The 14,409-nt window shown below is 39.1% G+C and overlaps 1 long non-coding RNA gene across 1 annotated transcript; it reads left to right on the top strand.

Moving 5' to 3' along the window:
• The first annotated feature begins 5,624 nt into the window (after positions 1-5,624).
• Positions 5,625-13,665, top strand: LOC115775454 (uncharacterized). The gene is made up of 4 exons (XR_004019322.1): positions 5,625-5,667; positions 9,473-9,507; positions 10,814-10,842; positions 12,144-13,665. It is a non-coding gene; the product is annotated as an uncharacterized LOC115775454 (long non-coding RNA).
• Positions 13,666-14,409: the final 744 nt, after the last annotated feature.

Here is a 14,409-nt window from a genome sequence, read left to right on the forward strand (position 1 = left end):
GGTTTAAACAGTCGTTCAGCACTTTTAACAGCCTTTTCAGGTTTAAACAGTTGTTCAGCACTTTAACAGCTGTTCAGCAGTTTAACAGCTGTTCAGCGTTATTAACAGCTGTTCAGCATTATTAACAGCTGTTCAGCAGTTTTAACACCTGTTCAACATTTTTAACACCTGTTCAGCAGTTCAGCAATTCAGCAGTTCAGCAATTCAGCAATTCAGCAGTTCAGCAATTCAGCAGTTCAGCAGTAGGGTTTAATGTTTTTCCCGAAAATGACATGAATCAAATCCCGCGAAAAGACGAGCCATTTCCCGGGAATCCAGGGAAAAAGTTTTTTTTTTTTAAATTTTAATTAGGCCTTCTGTAGCCTGTGTCGGGCTTAACCTATTCTGATATTGTAGAGGTAGATTTCCAGCTATGTCCTGTTATGCCCAATAGGGGGCAACGTTGGCTTGATTAATGCAATAAAACCTACATCTCGGCATTCGAGTGCTCGAGCTATGCGTGTTGTATCATTCCTCAACACTCCCTTAACAAATGTAATTCGAATATTCCTGCATTGTACATGGAATTATACCAAGATATTTTACAATTGCTGGTGCAAAACAATACGGTTCATCTCCACACAGCATTGATAAAGGCTCAGCTACTTGCACTGTCCACAATGCACACCGTTCCACCAGTGGAACGCTGTAATAGTCATTGAAAAGTTAACTACCGTACTACACTATAATATGGCATAAAACAGGGCCTTGAATAATGCACTACGACTTGGTCATTGCCATTCTGGCAACAGCAAATTTATAACGCCGTGTCTAAGGGTTAAAGTAGGTTCGTTGTGAATCGTCTTTTGAAAAACTGGCTGCCAATCCTTATAGCCTAAAAAATATACATTTTACTCAACTCCATTTTAAAAGCGAAATTTGTTAAAGTAATCTATTTCATGATACTTTCTTCACACATTAGGCCCGCATCCTAATTCATGATTGTTAGTAAGCGGCTGCAAATGAGGAAAAGAAACACTCAAAGTTAAACACATATTTCTTTATTGTTCAGGGCAGGCATATTTTATAGGCTATATAATGCAATATAACAATATATAATAATACAAAATACCTTAGGCTAAACACATTGCCTACGATTTCAACAAATTAAAGAGGAAAAAAGTACAACTGTGTAATACCTCTATTAAAACGCTTGTGATGAAGGCTGAAGCCTTAAACGGAGGCTGAACGTGCCTGAAATGAAGAGCAAACCCTTCTCTCAATATTTCCTTAAATGTAACGTTCTGAAGCTTTCTTTTCTTTTCTTTCTTGTCTTTCGCACGACTTTTTTCCCGGTTTCCCGTCTTAACGTTTCCCGGGAAACAGGAAATGGTTCTGATCGCATTTCCCGGGAATCCTGGATCCCAGGATTAAACCCTATTCAGCAGTTCATTGAAGCTCATTCAGCAAATAAAGTTTCAGCTGTTTGAAGCATTTCTTGGCATTTCAGCTCCAATCATTCATCAAATAAAGTTTCAGCTGTTGTTCAGCTATTACTTTTTGTGTTGATATCTTTTATGGCTTTTGAACAGTTACAGTTGAAGTCTAAAAACACTTTTTGCCCTTTTCAGCATTTATACTGGGTGTGTATTGTCTAGGTCTGGAGCAGTTCCTGCTCTCTACCTGCCAGTTTTGGTGGGAAAATGTGAGCAGTGCACTAGTAAGAAGCCAGCCATCCTGATCAGATTAGAGTCAACTCATTGTCATTGCACGCACAAGGTACACAACGAAATGATCGTTCCAGATCACCCATCCCGAGACGAGCATCTGTGGTCATGCAGCCAGAGACCGTCACTACCATTAGGCAATGTGGTTTAAGTGTCTTGCCCAAGGACACAATGCAGGGACAAGGGCCCAAACCTGCAACCTTCCGGCTGCAAGGCAAGTGTGTACGCACTGCGCCACTGCCACAATTGGCTCATAATACTTTAAACCAGGGGTGGGCAAACTACGGCCCGGGGGCCGTATGCGGCCCGTTAAGCTTTTTAATCCGGCCCCCCGAATTTGAATCAATTATAATGGTAAACCTTGTTAATGTTTTACTCTCCCTGCAATTGTGGCGTTTATCGCTAGATGGGATACTCTGACACACTGACCTTTGTTGAGGTGCGCTCTTACGCTGCATTCAAGTGGTGTCGGAAGACCCGTCTTGCCGAGTTGTTTTTCCCAGTAGGAAAGTGATTTTTACGATCATTCCGACACCGCATGAACGCATCATTATTCAGCGTTTTCCCTCTTTGACAGCTCAACACTTCTGCAATGATGAGCGGAGCTAAAAAAAGAAAAGTGGACAGAGAATGTCGAGTGTTTAATAAGGAGTGGACAACTAAATATTTTTTTACCGAACACAGATCTACTGCTGTATGCCTGATATGCAAAGAGACTGTGGCGGTTTTTAAAGAGTTTAACATCAGCCGTCACTTTACCACAAAACATGCTAACTATGCTAGCAAGCAGTCAGAGAAAGAACGGGAAGCTACTGCTCAGAGGTTGATAGCTAATTTACAAGCTCAACAACGTATTTTTCATCGTCAAAGTGCCATCCAAGAGTCAAGTACCAAGGCCAGTTTTATGCTATCATTCAAATTAGCAAAGGCCAGCAAGCCTCTGTCTGACGGGGAGTTTTTAAAGGAATGTATGGTGGAGGCAGCAGGTGTCTTGTGTCCAGAGGCCAAAGACAAGTTTGAAAAAATCAGTCTATCACGCAAGACAGTGACTCGCCGTGTGGAACTGATAGACGAAGAGCTAACTAGCAACTTAAAAAAAACGGCGGAGTCATTCACGTTTTATTCATTAGCTCTGGATGAAAGCAACGATGTAAATGACACTGCTCAGCTCCTCATTTTTATCAGAGGAATTAACAATACTTTTGAAATAACAGAGGATTTTTTGACAATGGAGTCTCTGAAAGGAAAAACACGGGGGGAGGACTTGTATAGCCGGGTGTCTGCTGTCATTGAAAATACGAAGCTGTCTTGGAGTAAACTTATCAACGTCACCACAGATGGATCTCCAAATTTAACAGGGAAAAATGTTGGCCTGCTGAGAAGAATCCAGGATAAAGTGAAAGAAGAAAATCCTGACCAGGATGTTATTTTCCTTCACTGCATCATCCACCAGGAATCTCTATGTAAATCTGTATTACAGCTGAATCATGTTGTGAATCCTATCGTAAAACTTGTCAACTTTATACGTGCAAGGGGACTTCAGCACCGTCAGTTCATCGCGTTCTTGGAGGAAACTGATGCAGAGCACCATGACCTACTTTATCACTCCCGTGTCCGCTGGTTAAGCTTGGGAAAAGTGCTTCAACGAGTGTGGGACCTCAAAGAGGAGATCGGTGCATTTTTGGAGCTACTGGGGAAGGCCGACGAATTTCCTGAGCTGAGCAACAAGAACTGGCTTTGTGACTTTGCGTTTGCTGTGGATATATTTTCACACATGAATGAGCTGAACGTGAACATACAGGGGAAGGATCGGTTTGTGCATGACCTGTACACAAGCGTGAAAGCCTTCAAAGCCAAACTGGCTTTATTTTCCAAGCAAATCCTAAATGAGTCATTCACTCATTTCCCCACACTAGCTACACTGAAAGAGGAGGCTGGCGCAAAAGTTAAGAAATACAGCGAGACACTGGATGCGCTCCACAAAGAATTCTGCCGTCGCTTTGTTGATTTTGAGAAAATTAACAAGTCACTTCAGTTGGTGGCCTGTCCCCTGTCACAAGACCCCGAAACAGCACCAGAAGAGATGCAGCTGGAACTGATAGACCTTCAGGCTGATGCTGTCTTGAAAGAGAAGTTCAACTCTCTTAAACTGAATGACTTTTATGCGTCACTTAATGAAGCGGTGTTTCCAAACCTCCGGAGGACGGCACAGAAGATTCTGGCGTTGTTCGGCTCGACCTATGTGTGTGAACAGACGTTCAGCGTCATGAACTTCAACAAAGCCAGCCACAGATCCAATTTGACTGACCAACACCTCAGATCCATCCTGAGAATCGCCACAACAAAACTGACTCCAGACTTTGATGCGCTTGTTAAAAAGGGACACCAACAACACTGTTCCCACTGAAATCAAAAGTAAGTTTCTCTGCTCTTAAACATGCATTTACGTGTTACATGTCATTTCTGTTAAGGTGTGCTCATAAGTGGTGTGCAGGTGCACTGCCTTCTCAATATAAACAATGCACACCAGATATATTTAACATGGCCACATACTGGCATGTTGTCACTGTTTCGATCTGCATGTCCAACCATTTTTGAAATGTTGAGGAGGAGAGTGATGATAATATCCTGAAGGATATCAAAACTTTAAATGCTTCAAAATGGTAACTGTTAGTATTTTTTTTTTTTAAACTGTATTTTGTTAATGGAATTTTCAGTGTTTTAAGAGTCATTTCAATAAAGAAATACTGTGGGACTTGGAAGAGATATTTTGTTGTATTGCTTTTGTTAATTTTCTATTAAAATTAAAGCACGTTTTCTACATATCCCATGTTATTCTTTCTCTTATGAGGTGAATTACTAAAACACTCCATCCATCTGCTCCTGGTCCGGCCCTTCTGTCAAATTTTAGAACCCTCTGTGGCCCACGAGTCAAAAAGTTTGCCCACCCCTGCTTTAAACTGATTGGTGGACTTGTGTTCTACATGCAAGTTGTTCAAACCTGGGCTTCTTGGTCGCTGTTGATGCTGAGTTAACTCCAGCAGGGAGACACAGACACAGCAGTCAGTGACACACACACACACACACACACACACACATGTTTCAGCACTTCTGCTGTTCACCTGGCAGCTTTGGGCAGCTGCTTTCAGTTGTTAGCTGGTTAAACTGGGATTCAGACTCAGCTTGCCTCTGCTCTGTTTCCCTCCTTCTGCATTCTTTTTAATTCTTTTCCTTTCAGCAAATCAAATTCAATTTAGCTATCTTTTTGACAATTTCAACTGTTTTACTGTTTGTTTTTTTTTAGCTGTGTTTATTTAGCAATATTACTTTAAGGTATTTTAATCATTTCTGCGAATTGCAGCTGAAATCCTTCTGCATAGTTTGAGCTACACTAACCATTCTGGTGTCATAATATTGACCTTTATCTGAAGAATCTTGCTATTATTTGGATTTTTCGTAATCCTTACAATTTTTAAAATATTTAACTTTATAAGAATTTTTAGGGCCTGTTGAAATAATGGTTAAAGCTTCAAATCCTCTTTAAACCCTCCCTATTTGACAGTTATCTAATTCAGCATAATTTGAGCTAAAGAAAAATTTCAAACTTTAAATGGGTCCTACAATATGTTATGATTTTATAATGCTTCTTGCCTCCATCTAACTTGATTTCATTTTCATGTTTACTTGTGATGAGCCTGCAACACCTGTCATATCTGAAGAAAGGACTGAAAAACATGGAAACTCAAAATGTGATCTATTGTATGTAAATGTATTGTCAAACAAATACATCTTGATTAGTAAATTGATATTAAACAAGTGGGGTAATGAGTTTGTTTTACACATTAATTCCATCATTTCAGTCTGACACTGAAATTTCCGAGCACCCCTGAACGCCTCGCCCAATTTTTCACTGCATCGCAGCTGGAAACAATGAACCGCCATTCTGCTGTTTTCGTCTGAGGTGAGTAGTTGGGACTCAGTCCCGTTTTGTAATTTGAAGACTAAAATGACAGATTAGGTTGCTTAAACTGACATGACATGTTATTTTCCACTAAAAAGGAATAAAAGTAAAAGAAGGAGAGCAAAATACTGTCAGTGTGAACTTTAGAGAGCCATTAGCTCTTAGTTTGTGGCTCAGTCTTAGCCTCCAACTGTAGCTGCTGTTCTTTAGCCGCGTTTCCATACGGGACGACTCAGCGCGGGTGCCTTGACTCCCAACTATTCACCACGGTCATGTTGTGTTTCCATTGAAGTTGAGGACCACCACGGTGTGGGTGGAGTCAATATAGCCGCACAGGCAACAGTCTCATGACATAACTCGCATGCAGGTCAAAACACAACACAACATTAGATGAGATAGAGGCAAGCTAACAGCTAATGCCAGTTTAATATCGTCATCATGCATAAGTCCCCTGTACAATATTTTAATGGATTAAGGTTACCATTGTTAAGTATAACCCTATACCCCCGAACATATAGGCTCAGTGTACTTAAAAAGAGCCGCCGTTCGCGGACTTAAGGCAACACTTACCGTAATAAAACCACAGTAATACCCTATTGGTTGTGACGTGCAATTTCTCAGCTTTGAGAAACTGTTTGAATTTTTCCGATAGGACAAATGGTCACGTTATGACCGTAATTCAAAGTGCCTTTGATCAGCCCTCCGGCAGGCTCTGTGCTAACCAGCTGTTCGGCTGGTAGGGGCAGGTAACGGTGCTTCAGCAGCGATCGCCTGGTAGTATAGGGTTATAATATGCTGTGTAACCGTTTCAGGTGGCTCTCATGTTGCAAAACTACTGCTGCAAACTGTCGGTCTGGGAATTCAACCGGTGCTCTGCATGCTTCCAGTTTCTTGCTGTCGGGTTTTAAAAATGGCAGGCTTGATTCTATGGAGAGCCGTTTCATTCAAAATGAATAAATAAATAAATGCTGCTATTGATAAATTATTAATAATATTCCATGAAATAAATAAATATCCCCATGAAATAAAATGAAATATTTTCAAAATACATTTTCATTATTATTTTTTATTATTTTATTTTAATTTATTTAAAGATTTATTTATTTATCTATATATGTATTTATTTTTTATATATATTTATTCATTTATTTATTTCATAATGGAGTTTTATTTTGTGACACTTTTGGTGTGTAAACCTATTTTACGTATTTCAGTGACTTTTATTTTTTATTTATTTTTTTTTAAAGCCTGTCACGTCTGGTAGATCTTGCAAACAGAACTGTGATCTGAATGCATTGTTGTGCCAAACATATTTGCTATTTCAAGATGAGCTCTATAGGTTCTCTATAGGCTCCTCTTGTTACTGTGTGACCCTTTATTTTATTTGAATTATTTTTAACATGCTATTTAACAAATTGTGCCAGAAATGACAGGCTTAATAAATAGAAAAGAAAAAATAAAGAAAAGAGAGAGGGGAAAAAAGAGAAAAATAGAGAAAAGAAACAGGAAAGAGTGCAAGTAGGTAAACCAAATAGTTCGTCACTTGTTAAACATAAGATATTGACAATATTTGCAAAATTAAAGATTGTGTGGGGAAAACAAAATAAAAGAAGCATAGTTACACAAACCAACCATTTGTGTTACTATGTGGGTGTATGTGTTTTGTGTCATGGAATGTGCTTACCAATGAAGGGAGAAAGCCGCAGCCCCGCCCACCAGAAGCTAGAGGCAGGGTGACTTTTATTTTTTAACCCCGTTTTTCATTTGAAGTTCTTTTTATTTCATGTTGTTATACTAAAATGAGTGGGCGGAGTTTGATTTGTGGGGCGGCGCTGGTCAGGAATGGCGGACTTGGACCAGAGCGGAGGATAGTGGCCAAAAAGTTTGAAAAACGACATAAAATAAACTTTTAAGATGTTTTCAGGCGAGAATGTAAATGTATAAACCGCAAATATCAGCTCGTTTTATCAAGATATTGCTTAATTGCAAAAAGTGCTCCGCTGTTTTCGGAGCTGTCCGTTGCTGCTGCTCTACCAGCAGCTCGCCTCGCTAGCTGTCTGCTGACTGGGCTATCGAGGCTCGCTTTAGCCGGAGAGAACGTCCAACTGCCGGCACATCCTTTTCAAACTCCCGCTGGCTTTCGCCACCGAGTGGAAGTTAAACACAGATATAACTCACTCAGATGATCTCTAACGGCTGATGTTTGGTTTGTTTCAGTGTTTCATTTGTTCCTCAGCAAATCAGTTTGCCTGAAATTAAAGTTAAGCATCATAACTGCATAGTTTTATTGTACAATAATGTCTCACTTAATATAGTTGGAAATTAATCATTATCTCAGCTGTATTCCTTGATGTTGAAACATGTTATGCTTGTTTTAAAGGCTTATTTGGAATTAAAGATTTAAAATTAAACCACAAAAATTAGCAATAGTTCTCTGTTTAACCAGCTGTGCTTCCCACTGTTAGGTTACTAGGTGACATGAACTATGCTGAGGTGAGGGCAGGTGACACAGATACGAAGGCTAGACCGTCCAATTTCACAGCCGCTCACTTCCAGCCTTTGGGCTGCGAAGGACCCGGTCTGCTGTGCTACCATTCCGTCAAGATGGTTAGCAGCTTCTCTCAATGAGTCTGAGATGCTTCTGTTTTCAGAAATTGTAAATCAATTGAATAAATTTAGAAAGATCAGAAGCATTTTGCAAAAGGCCGCCAAAAAATTGGCATCAATTCTTTTCTTCTTCTCCTGCTTCTTCTCCTGTTTGATATTTTGAAAGCTAGTTCCTGTTTTACTCTTCTGGGTCGCTGACATATGACCAGCCCCGCCCGACAGATAAAACTCCGCCCCCTCATTTGAATATAAGAACATGAAATAAGAGCTTCAAATGAAAAATGGGGTTAAATAATAAGTCACTGAAATACATAAAATAGGTTTACACAATAAAAGTGTCACAAAATAAAACTCCATTATGAAATAAATAACTGAATAAATAAATAGATAAATCTTGAAATAAATGAAAATAATAAAAACAATAATAAAAATTGATTTAAAAAATTTTATTTCATGGGGATATTTATTTTTTTCATGGAATATTTATTAATAATTTATCAATAGCAGTATTTATTTATTTATTCCATTTTGAATGGAACAGCTCTCCATATGATTCTGGTGAAGGAATCACTCTCATGACTCCGCTAGTGACGACACTCCCTGGCCAATCAGTAGCATGCTGTCTTCTGCGTCACATTTTTGTATTGCCTCGTATTGCTCAGAACCCATGGTGAGTTGGTACGAAAAATTACCTGCAAACTTGTATTAGTTAGTAATGGAAACGCCGTCAAACCGCAGCGACTTGAGGCGACCCGTGCTGAGTCGTCCCGTATGGAAACGCGGCTTTTGTGTAACCAACAGTTAATCTGCTCCATCTTTTGCTAGCTTATCTGTATATTTGACAAACTATAACTGACATTTGTCATCTCCTCTTACTTCAATTACTATGACAGAAGTGACACAGACACACGTATACACAGAAACAACAACAAACCGAATGTACTGAATAACTGCTTGGTAATGCTAATCACCACAGGGCTAGCTAGCTGTACTGATAGCGATCTGTTCTGGGAGCTAACTGCTAAACTTCTCAGCCCAGCATGATGTCTACTCAGCAAGGCACATCACTGGGCAGTCAACTGCTGTCTAATATACACAGCTATAATAATAGTCACAGTGTTTCTTTTATTCATGGTTTAAGTGTTTCTGCTGCAATGAACACAGAGATGGTACAAACTTTTTTTTCTCCCTCTATCAGACTAGTAGAAACCTGACTGCTGTTGGTGCTGATTGGTAAGTAGGGGTGTACTGTCAGTAAAATAGGCAAGTTAAACATAATTTACGTTTTACACTTAAATTATTTTAGATGGCAGAAGCAGAGGAGCCTCCTGTTTTGGTAGGGCTATCCACCCTCTGCAACATACTCTGTGTGGCCCAAACAAACACACTAACGCCTCAAGGCACTGTTGCAAACTCCTCAGGAAGGAAAGTGGCTATTGGCTGTCCTAAAAGTTGCTAGAAGTTGCAATATGATGTCATCACCTGATTTGCATAATTGGTTATTTGCATATACTTGCAATCGAGGCTGTAGGAGAGAGGAATAACATCTTTGGAGAGACAAAAAGTGAAGAAAAAACACCCTAAATATGTTTAGAACTACTAGGCCTGGGGAATATGTACCAAAATTATATTTCAATATTTTTTACCTGAGTGGTGATCTACAAAATGTCTCGATATTTTTTTCTTCCCAAAGGTAAAAAAAATCACTTGAGTCAAAGCTACATGTCCCAAATGTCACACAGACACTTTTATTAACATTCAGCTGTAGATGTACAGGAGAAATTACTCAAAAATAAACCACCAGCATATTTAAAAAATAATGCTCGTCAAATAAATTAATGCTTTTTTCCCTCCATAACAAAAAACTCACAGCTGTGCTTGTTCTTTAAAAAGCCAGTCTGCAGTGAAGTAGACTTCAGGGGGGGTCTGCAAAGCTACTAAATATAGCAATAAAGTCACTAAGTTTGCAACAAGTTGCTGTGCTGCTGTATTATCCAGATAAACAAGCATCACTGCAAATGAACATTTGTATGAAAATATCCAAATCATCTCAGCAGTCTGAAATATTCCTGTTTTGATAATAATTATGATGGCTCATTGTCACCACACACACATACTCATAAGAGTGGTGATAATTTTGTCTGTGCATGTTAGCACATTATTTGTTGAAGTGGACATGAACCTGTAGTGAGGCAGATTTTATGAATAATAATAATAATAATGGTATCACTTGAACACATCAGTGCTGACAGTGACTTCAGTGAGTGAAATCACAGAACAGAAAAATGTATTACAGCACCTTTTACAATTTGACCTGCATATATATTTTAAATAAAAGAAATGAATAATTAAGCATGTCATGAAAAATGAACAAATAAATTTCAGAGTGAAGTCAATCATAGCTGCAGCCTCTTCAGCCAGTTTGAATTATAAAATGGTGGGTGGGCCTGTCAGCTCTCCACACTGCTCCTCATATGGGGTGTTAGCTTTCATAATATTGCACACATGTAACTATTTATTTCCTCTCTCTCTCTTACAGAAACCTGACTGCATTTGGTGCTTTGGCTGGTAAGTGTAGGAATAGATTAATAGAGATTTAAAAGAACTCAAATAGACTGAAAAACACAGTTTGACCTGCTGCTAATAATTCAAACATAATGTACCTGAAAAACACATTTTAAAATGACCTTTTAGTGCTGAATCATCACTTCAGCAGTGACTGAAACTACAGTCAGAATTAAAACATTGGATTCTGCTATTAAAGCAGAGGTCAGAGGTCATTAACAGAAAACTACAGCTACTGGAACAATATTTGTAGGATAGTTTTAAATGATGTGAAATACAGAACTCATCATGTGCACTGATCCGTACAGAACCACAGTTTTATTCACTACACCAACAATCTTCGCACTACTGCAGTAGAAACACTCAGTCAAGTCATGTTTCACCGATCAGCTCTGTAGAGCCTGAGGCTGAGGGAACTTTGCACAGTCACATTTTAAAGAGAAATCTCTCCACAGGGAAGGATCTACAGCACATGCAGGTTTAAAGACAATGAGATCTGTCACTAGGGAAAAACCTCTAGTGATCTGTTATCTGTTCAGTGCACTTTCTGGTGCACTGTTATGCAGACTTCATGCTCCTGTGTTGGTTTCTCTGTGACTGCACACACTGAGTTCTTTGTATTCTGTTAGTACTCTGGGAATGGGTGATAGATTAGCCTGATGGTGGCTGTAATATTCAAAGGGGAAAATGCTCATCATTTGAAATGATTGCTTGAACAGGTAAGGTACCAGCAGAGTTCAAGAAATTAAAAAGTAGCATTAGAAGCAGTGTTTGCAACAGAGATTTCATTGTTTTTAACTTCCACCTTCTGTGTAGTGACTGAAAGCTGCTGCCTGCTCTAACATCTGAGTCTCCATAGCAGGAATTTAGTTAATACACCAAAAACAACACACAGGTACATGTACACATCAAAGCTCAGAGTAGCACCTACACACCAACATAGTCATTTTAAATGCTTAACTCTCAGAGTGGGTCACTCCTTACACAGCTGACATGTTATGAAAAGGCAGAAACTCACATCCTCACACTTGCATGGTTGGAGAAATAAGGCCTAGTTTTATAGAGGAAGAGTTATTATGGTTTTTCCAAAGAGAATTTTTATTATTATTCCAGGAATTAAATCGGGAATATAAATCATAGCCACTCAGGACTCTGAAATAAGCTGAACAGCTGGAAATGCTGTCTTAATTTGAGTGTAAATGGACTAGTTCTCAGTTCTTAGTGTATGATGATAGACCACTTCGGTGACACTTCATGCTTTACTTTTGAAACAGTAGCTTAACAGATGTCTTTGTGTCTTTCAGGTATCCTGCTGATCACCATTTCCAGTATCCCCTCTGTCTCTCTCAAACAAAGCCATTCCATCTTTCTGTCCCCCTCGTCTATCCTGCTCTGTCTAATTGAAAAAGCCATTCTATCTTTCTCTCACTGTCTCCTAGAGCTCTATCTAATTTACAAGACCAAATATTTTGATTCCTGCTCTACAAGAGCCCGAGTTTTGAACAGTGTTTTACAAGAGCCGAGTTTTGAACAGTGTTTTACAAGAGCCGAGTTTTGACCAGTGCTTGAAAGAGCCCGAGTTTTGACCAGTGCTCGAAAGAGCCCGAGTTTTGACCAGTGCTCGAAAGAGCCCGAGTTTTGAACAGTGCTCGAAAGAGCCCGAGTTTTGACCAGTGCTCGAAAGAGCCCGAGTTTTGAACAGTGCTCGAAAGAGCCCGAGTTTTGAACAGTGCTCGAAAGAGCCCGAGTTTTGAACAGTGCTCGAAAGAGCCCGAGTTTTGAACAGTGCTCGAAAGAGCCCGAGTTTTGAACAGTGCTCGAAAGAGCCCGAGTTTTGAACAGTGCTCGAAAGAGCCCGAGTTTTGAACAGTGCTCGAAAGAGCCCGAGTTTTGAACAGTGCTTGAAAGAGCCCCAGATTTCACTACTGCTTTACAAGCTCTGTGGTTACTGGTACCACTTTTCTGGATATAATTTTGTGATATTTGGTTGGCAAGCAAAAAGTGCCAACGATTTTCTCCTAACTGATCTTAAGATTTAAATATATAGGAGAAAACACTGAAATTTAATTTGTGAAAAAGAAAAGTGTTTCAAAAAAATTGGAAATTAGATTATAGAAATTTATTTTGAATAGAAAATAAATTTGTTTTCATAAGAAATTTGGCTTTTTGACTGAGATCACAGAAAATCCAGATCTCCAAATAAGTTAATATTTGAATACAGTAAATACTCAGTGAATATTAGCAGATAAATATTTACCATAACTGAATAATTGGACTGATCAGAAACATTTGAAAAATTTTCTTACCTTTGATCTTGACTACAGTTTAGTACCCAGTCTGAGGTGTTTGATTGGACATATATATAAACTTTATTCAGTCACTGAGTGTATATTCAAGTGTTTTGCTGTTTTGTGAATATTTAAATAAAAAGAGAAGACATCTGTAAGGAGGACCTGCAGTTCTTTGGAGTGGTTGTTTCCTGTGTCAGCTCAACCAGACGGAGGAGAAAGCCTGCTGCTGCCAGAAGCCCTCACCTGCCATCCTACTGCTACACCTGTGCTGCTGATTGAATCTACACCTTAAAATATAACAGAGTTTATCACACATAGTTCAGTTTGTTCTTATTAAATCTTTATCAGTTATTTTCTGCTGGTGAGTGAAAGTGCTTGAGAATCAGGACAGAGTAGCTGATACTGAAATACTGATAAATATTCTGTTAATATAAGTGAAATATAAAGTATTTAATAGAGCTGCACTGCAGGCTAACAGCTTTATACTGAAGTGCTATAACAAGTACAGATAAACTGTTTTTGGCATAGTACAACAAAAAGGAAACGTTTGATATTTTGGTTCATTTAAAAGTTAATTTTCAAGTTTTATCTGTTAAACTTTCAGTGTTATCCTGAATATAGTGATCAGTGATTTTGTATTAGAGTTTATACAGACATAAGTTTTGTCAGCAGACAGTGAGTGTGACAATTAAATCTTGAAACCCTTCAAGAAGCTTTGAATTTGTGATAAAGGAAATTTAAATCTGAATTAAAAGTAAACCTTACATTAGAATCAGTTCTGTGGTTGTGTCTGAATTGTAGAAATACAGGAATAAGATTAAGATTTGTGGTTTTGGAGAGCAACAATGGGGAAGTCAAGGAACAGGTCACGAGCTGCAAAGAAACGCTGGCAGACATCAGACATCCAGACAACATCAACAAGTGAGCAACAAGGAGAAGTTGGTCCCCAGAAGTGTGCATCAGAGAACGTGTCTCCACAGGCAACAGGTCAAAGTGTCAAACAGGGAGGTGAATGTAAATCTGTGCGTGTACCAGAGGTGACCTACGCAGATGTTGTAAAGCGTGATTCTGTGTGCATAGCAGGACCTTCTCATCCACAACCATCAGTAAATGTGTCTCCAAAGTCAACAGGTGAAAGTCTCAAACAGGGAGGTCAACAAAAATCTGTGTGTGTACAAGAGGTGAGCTATGCCGATATTGCAAAACGTGATGCTGTGTTTGTAACCGGAGTTTCTCAGAGTCATGTAAAGCACAGAAGTCAGAGCAGAACTGCAATTCC

Source organism: Archocentrus centrarchus, unplaced genomic scaffold (genome assembly GCF_007364275.1).
Source record: "Archocentrus centrarchus isolate MPI-CPG fArcCen1 unplaced genomic scaffold, fArcCen1 scaffold_138_ctg1, whole genome shotgun sequence".
Lineage (NCBI taxonomy): Eukaryota > Metazoa > Chordata > Actinopteri > Cichliformes > Cichlidae > Archocentrus > Archocentrus centrarchus.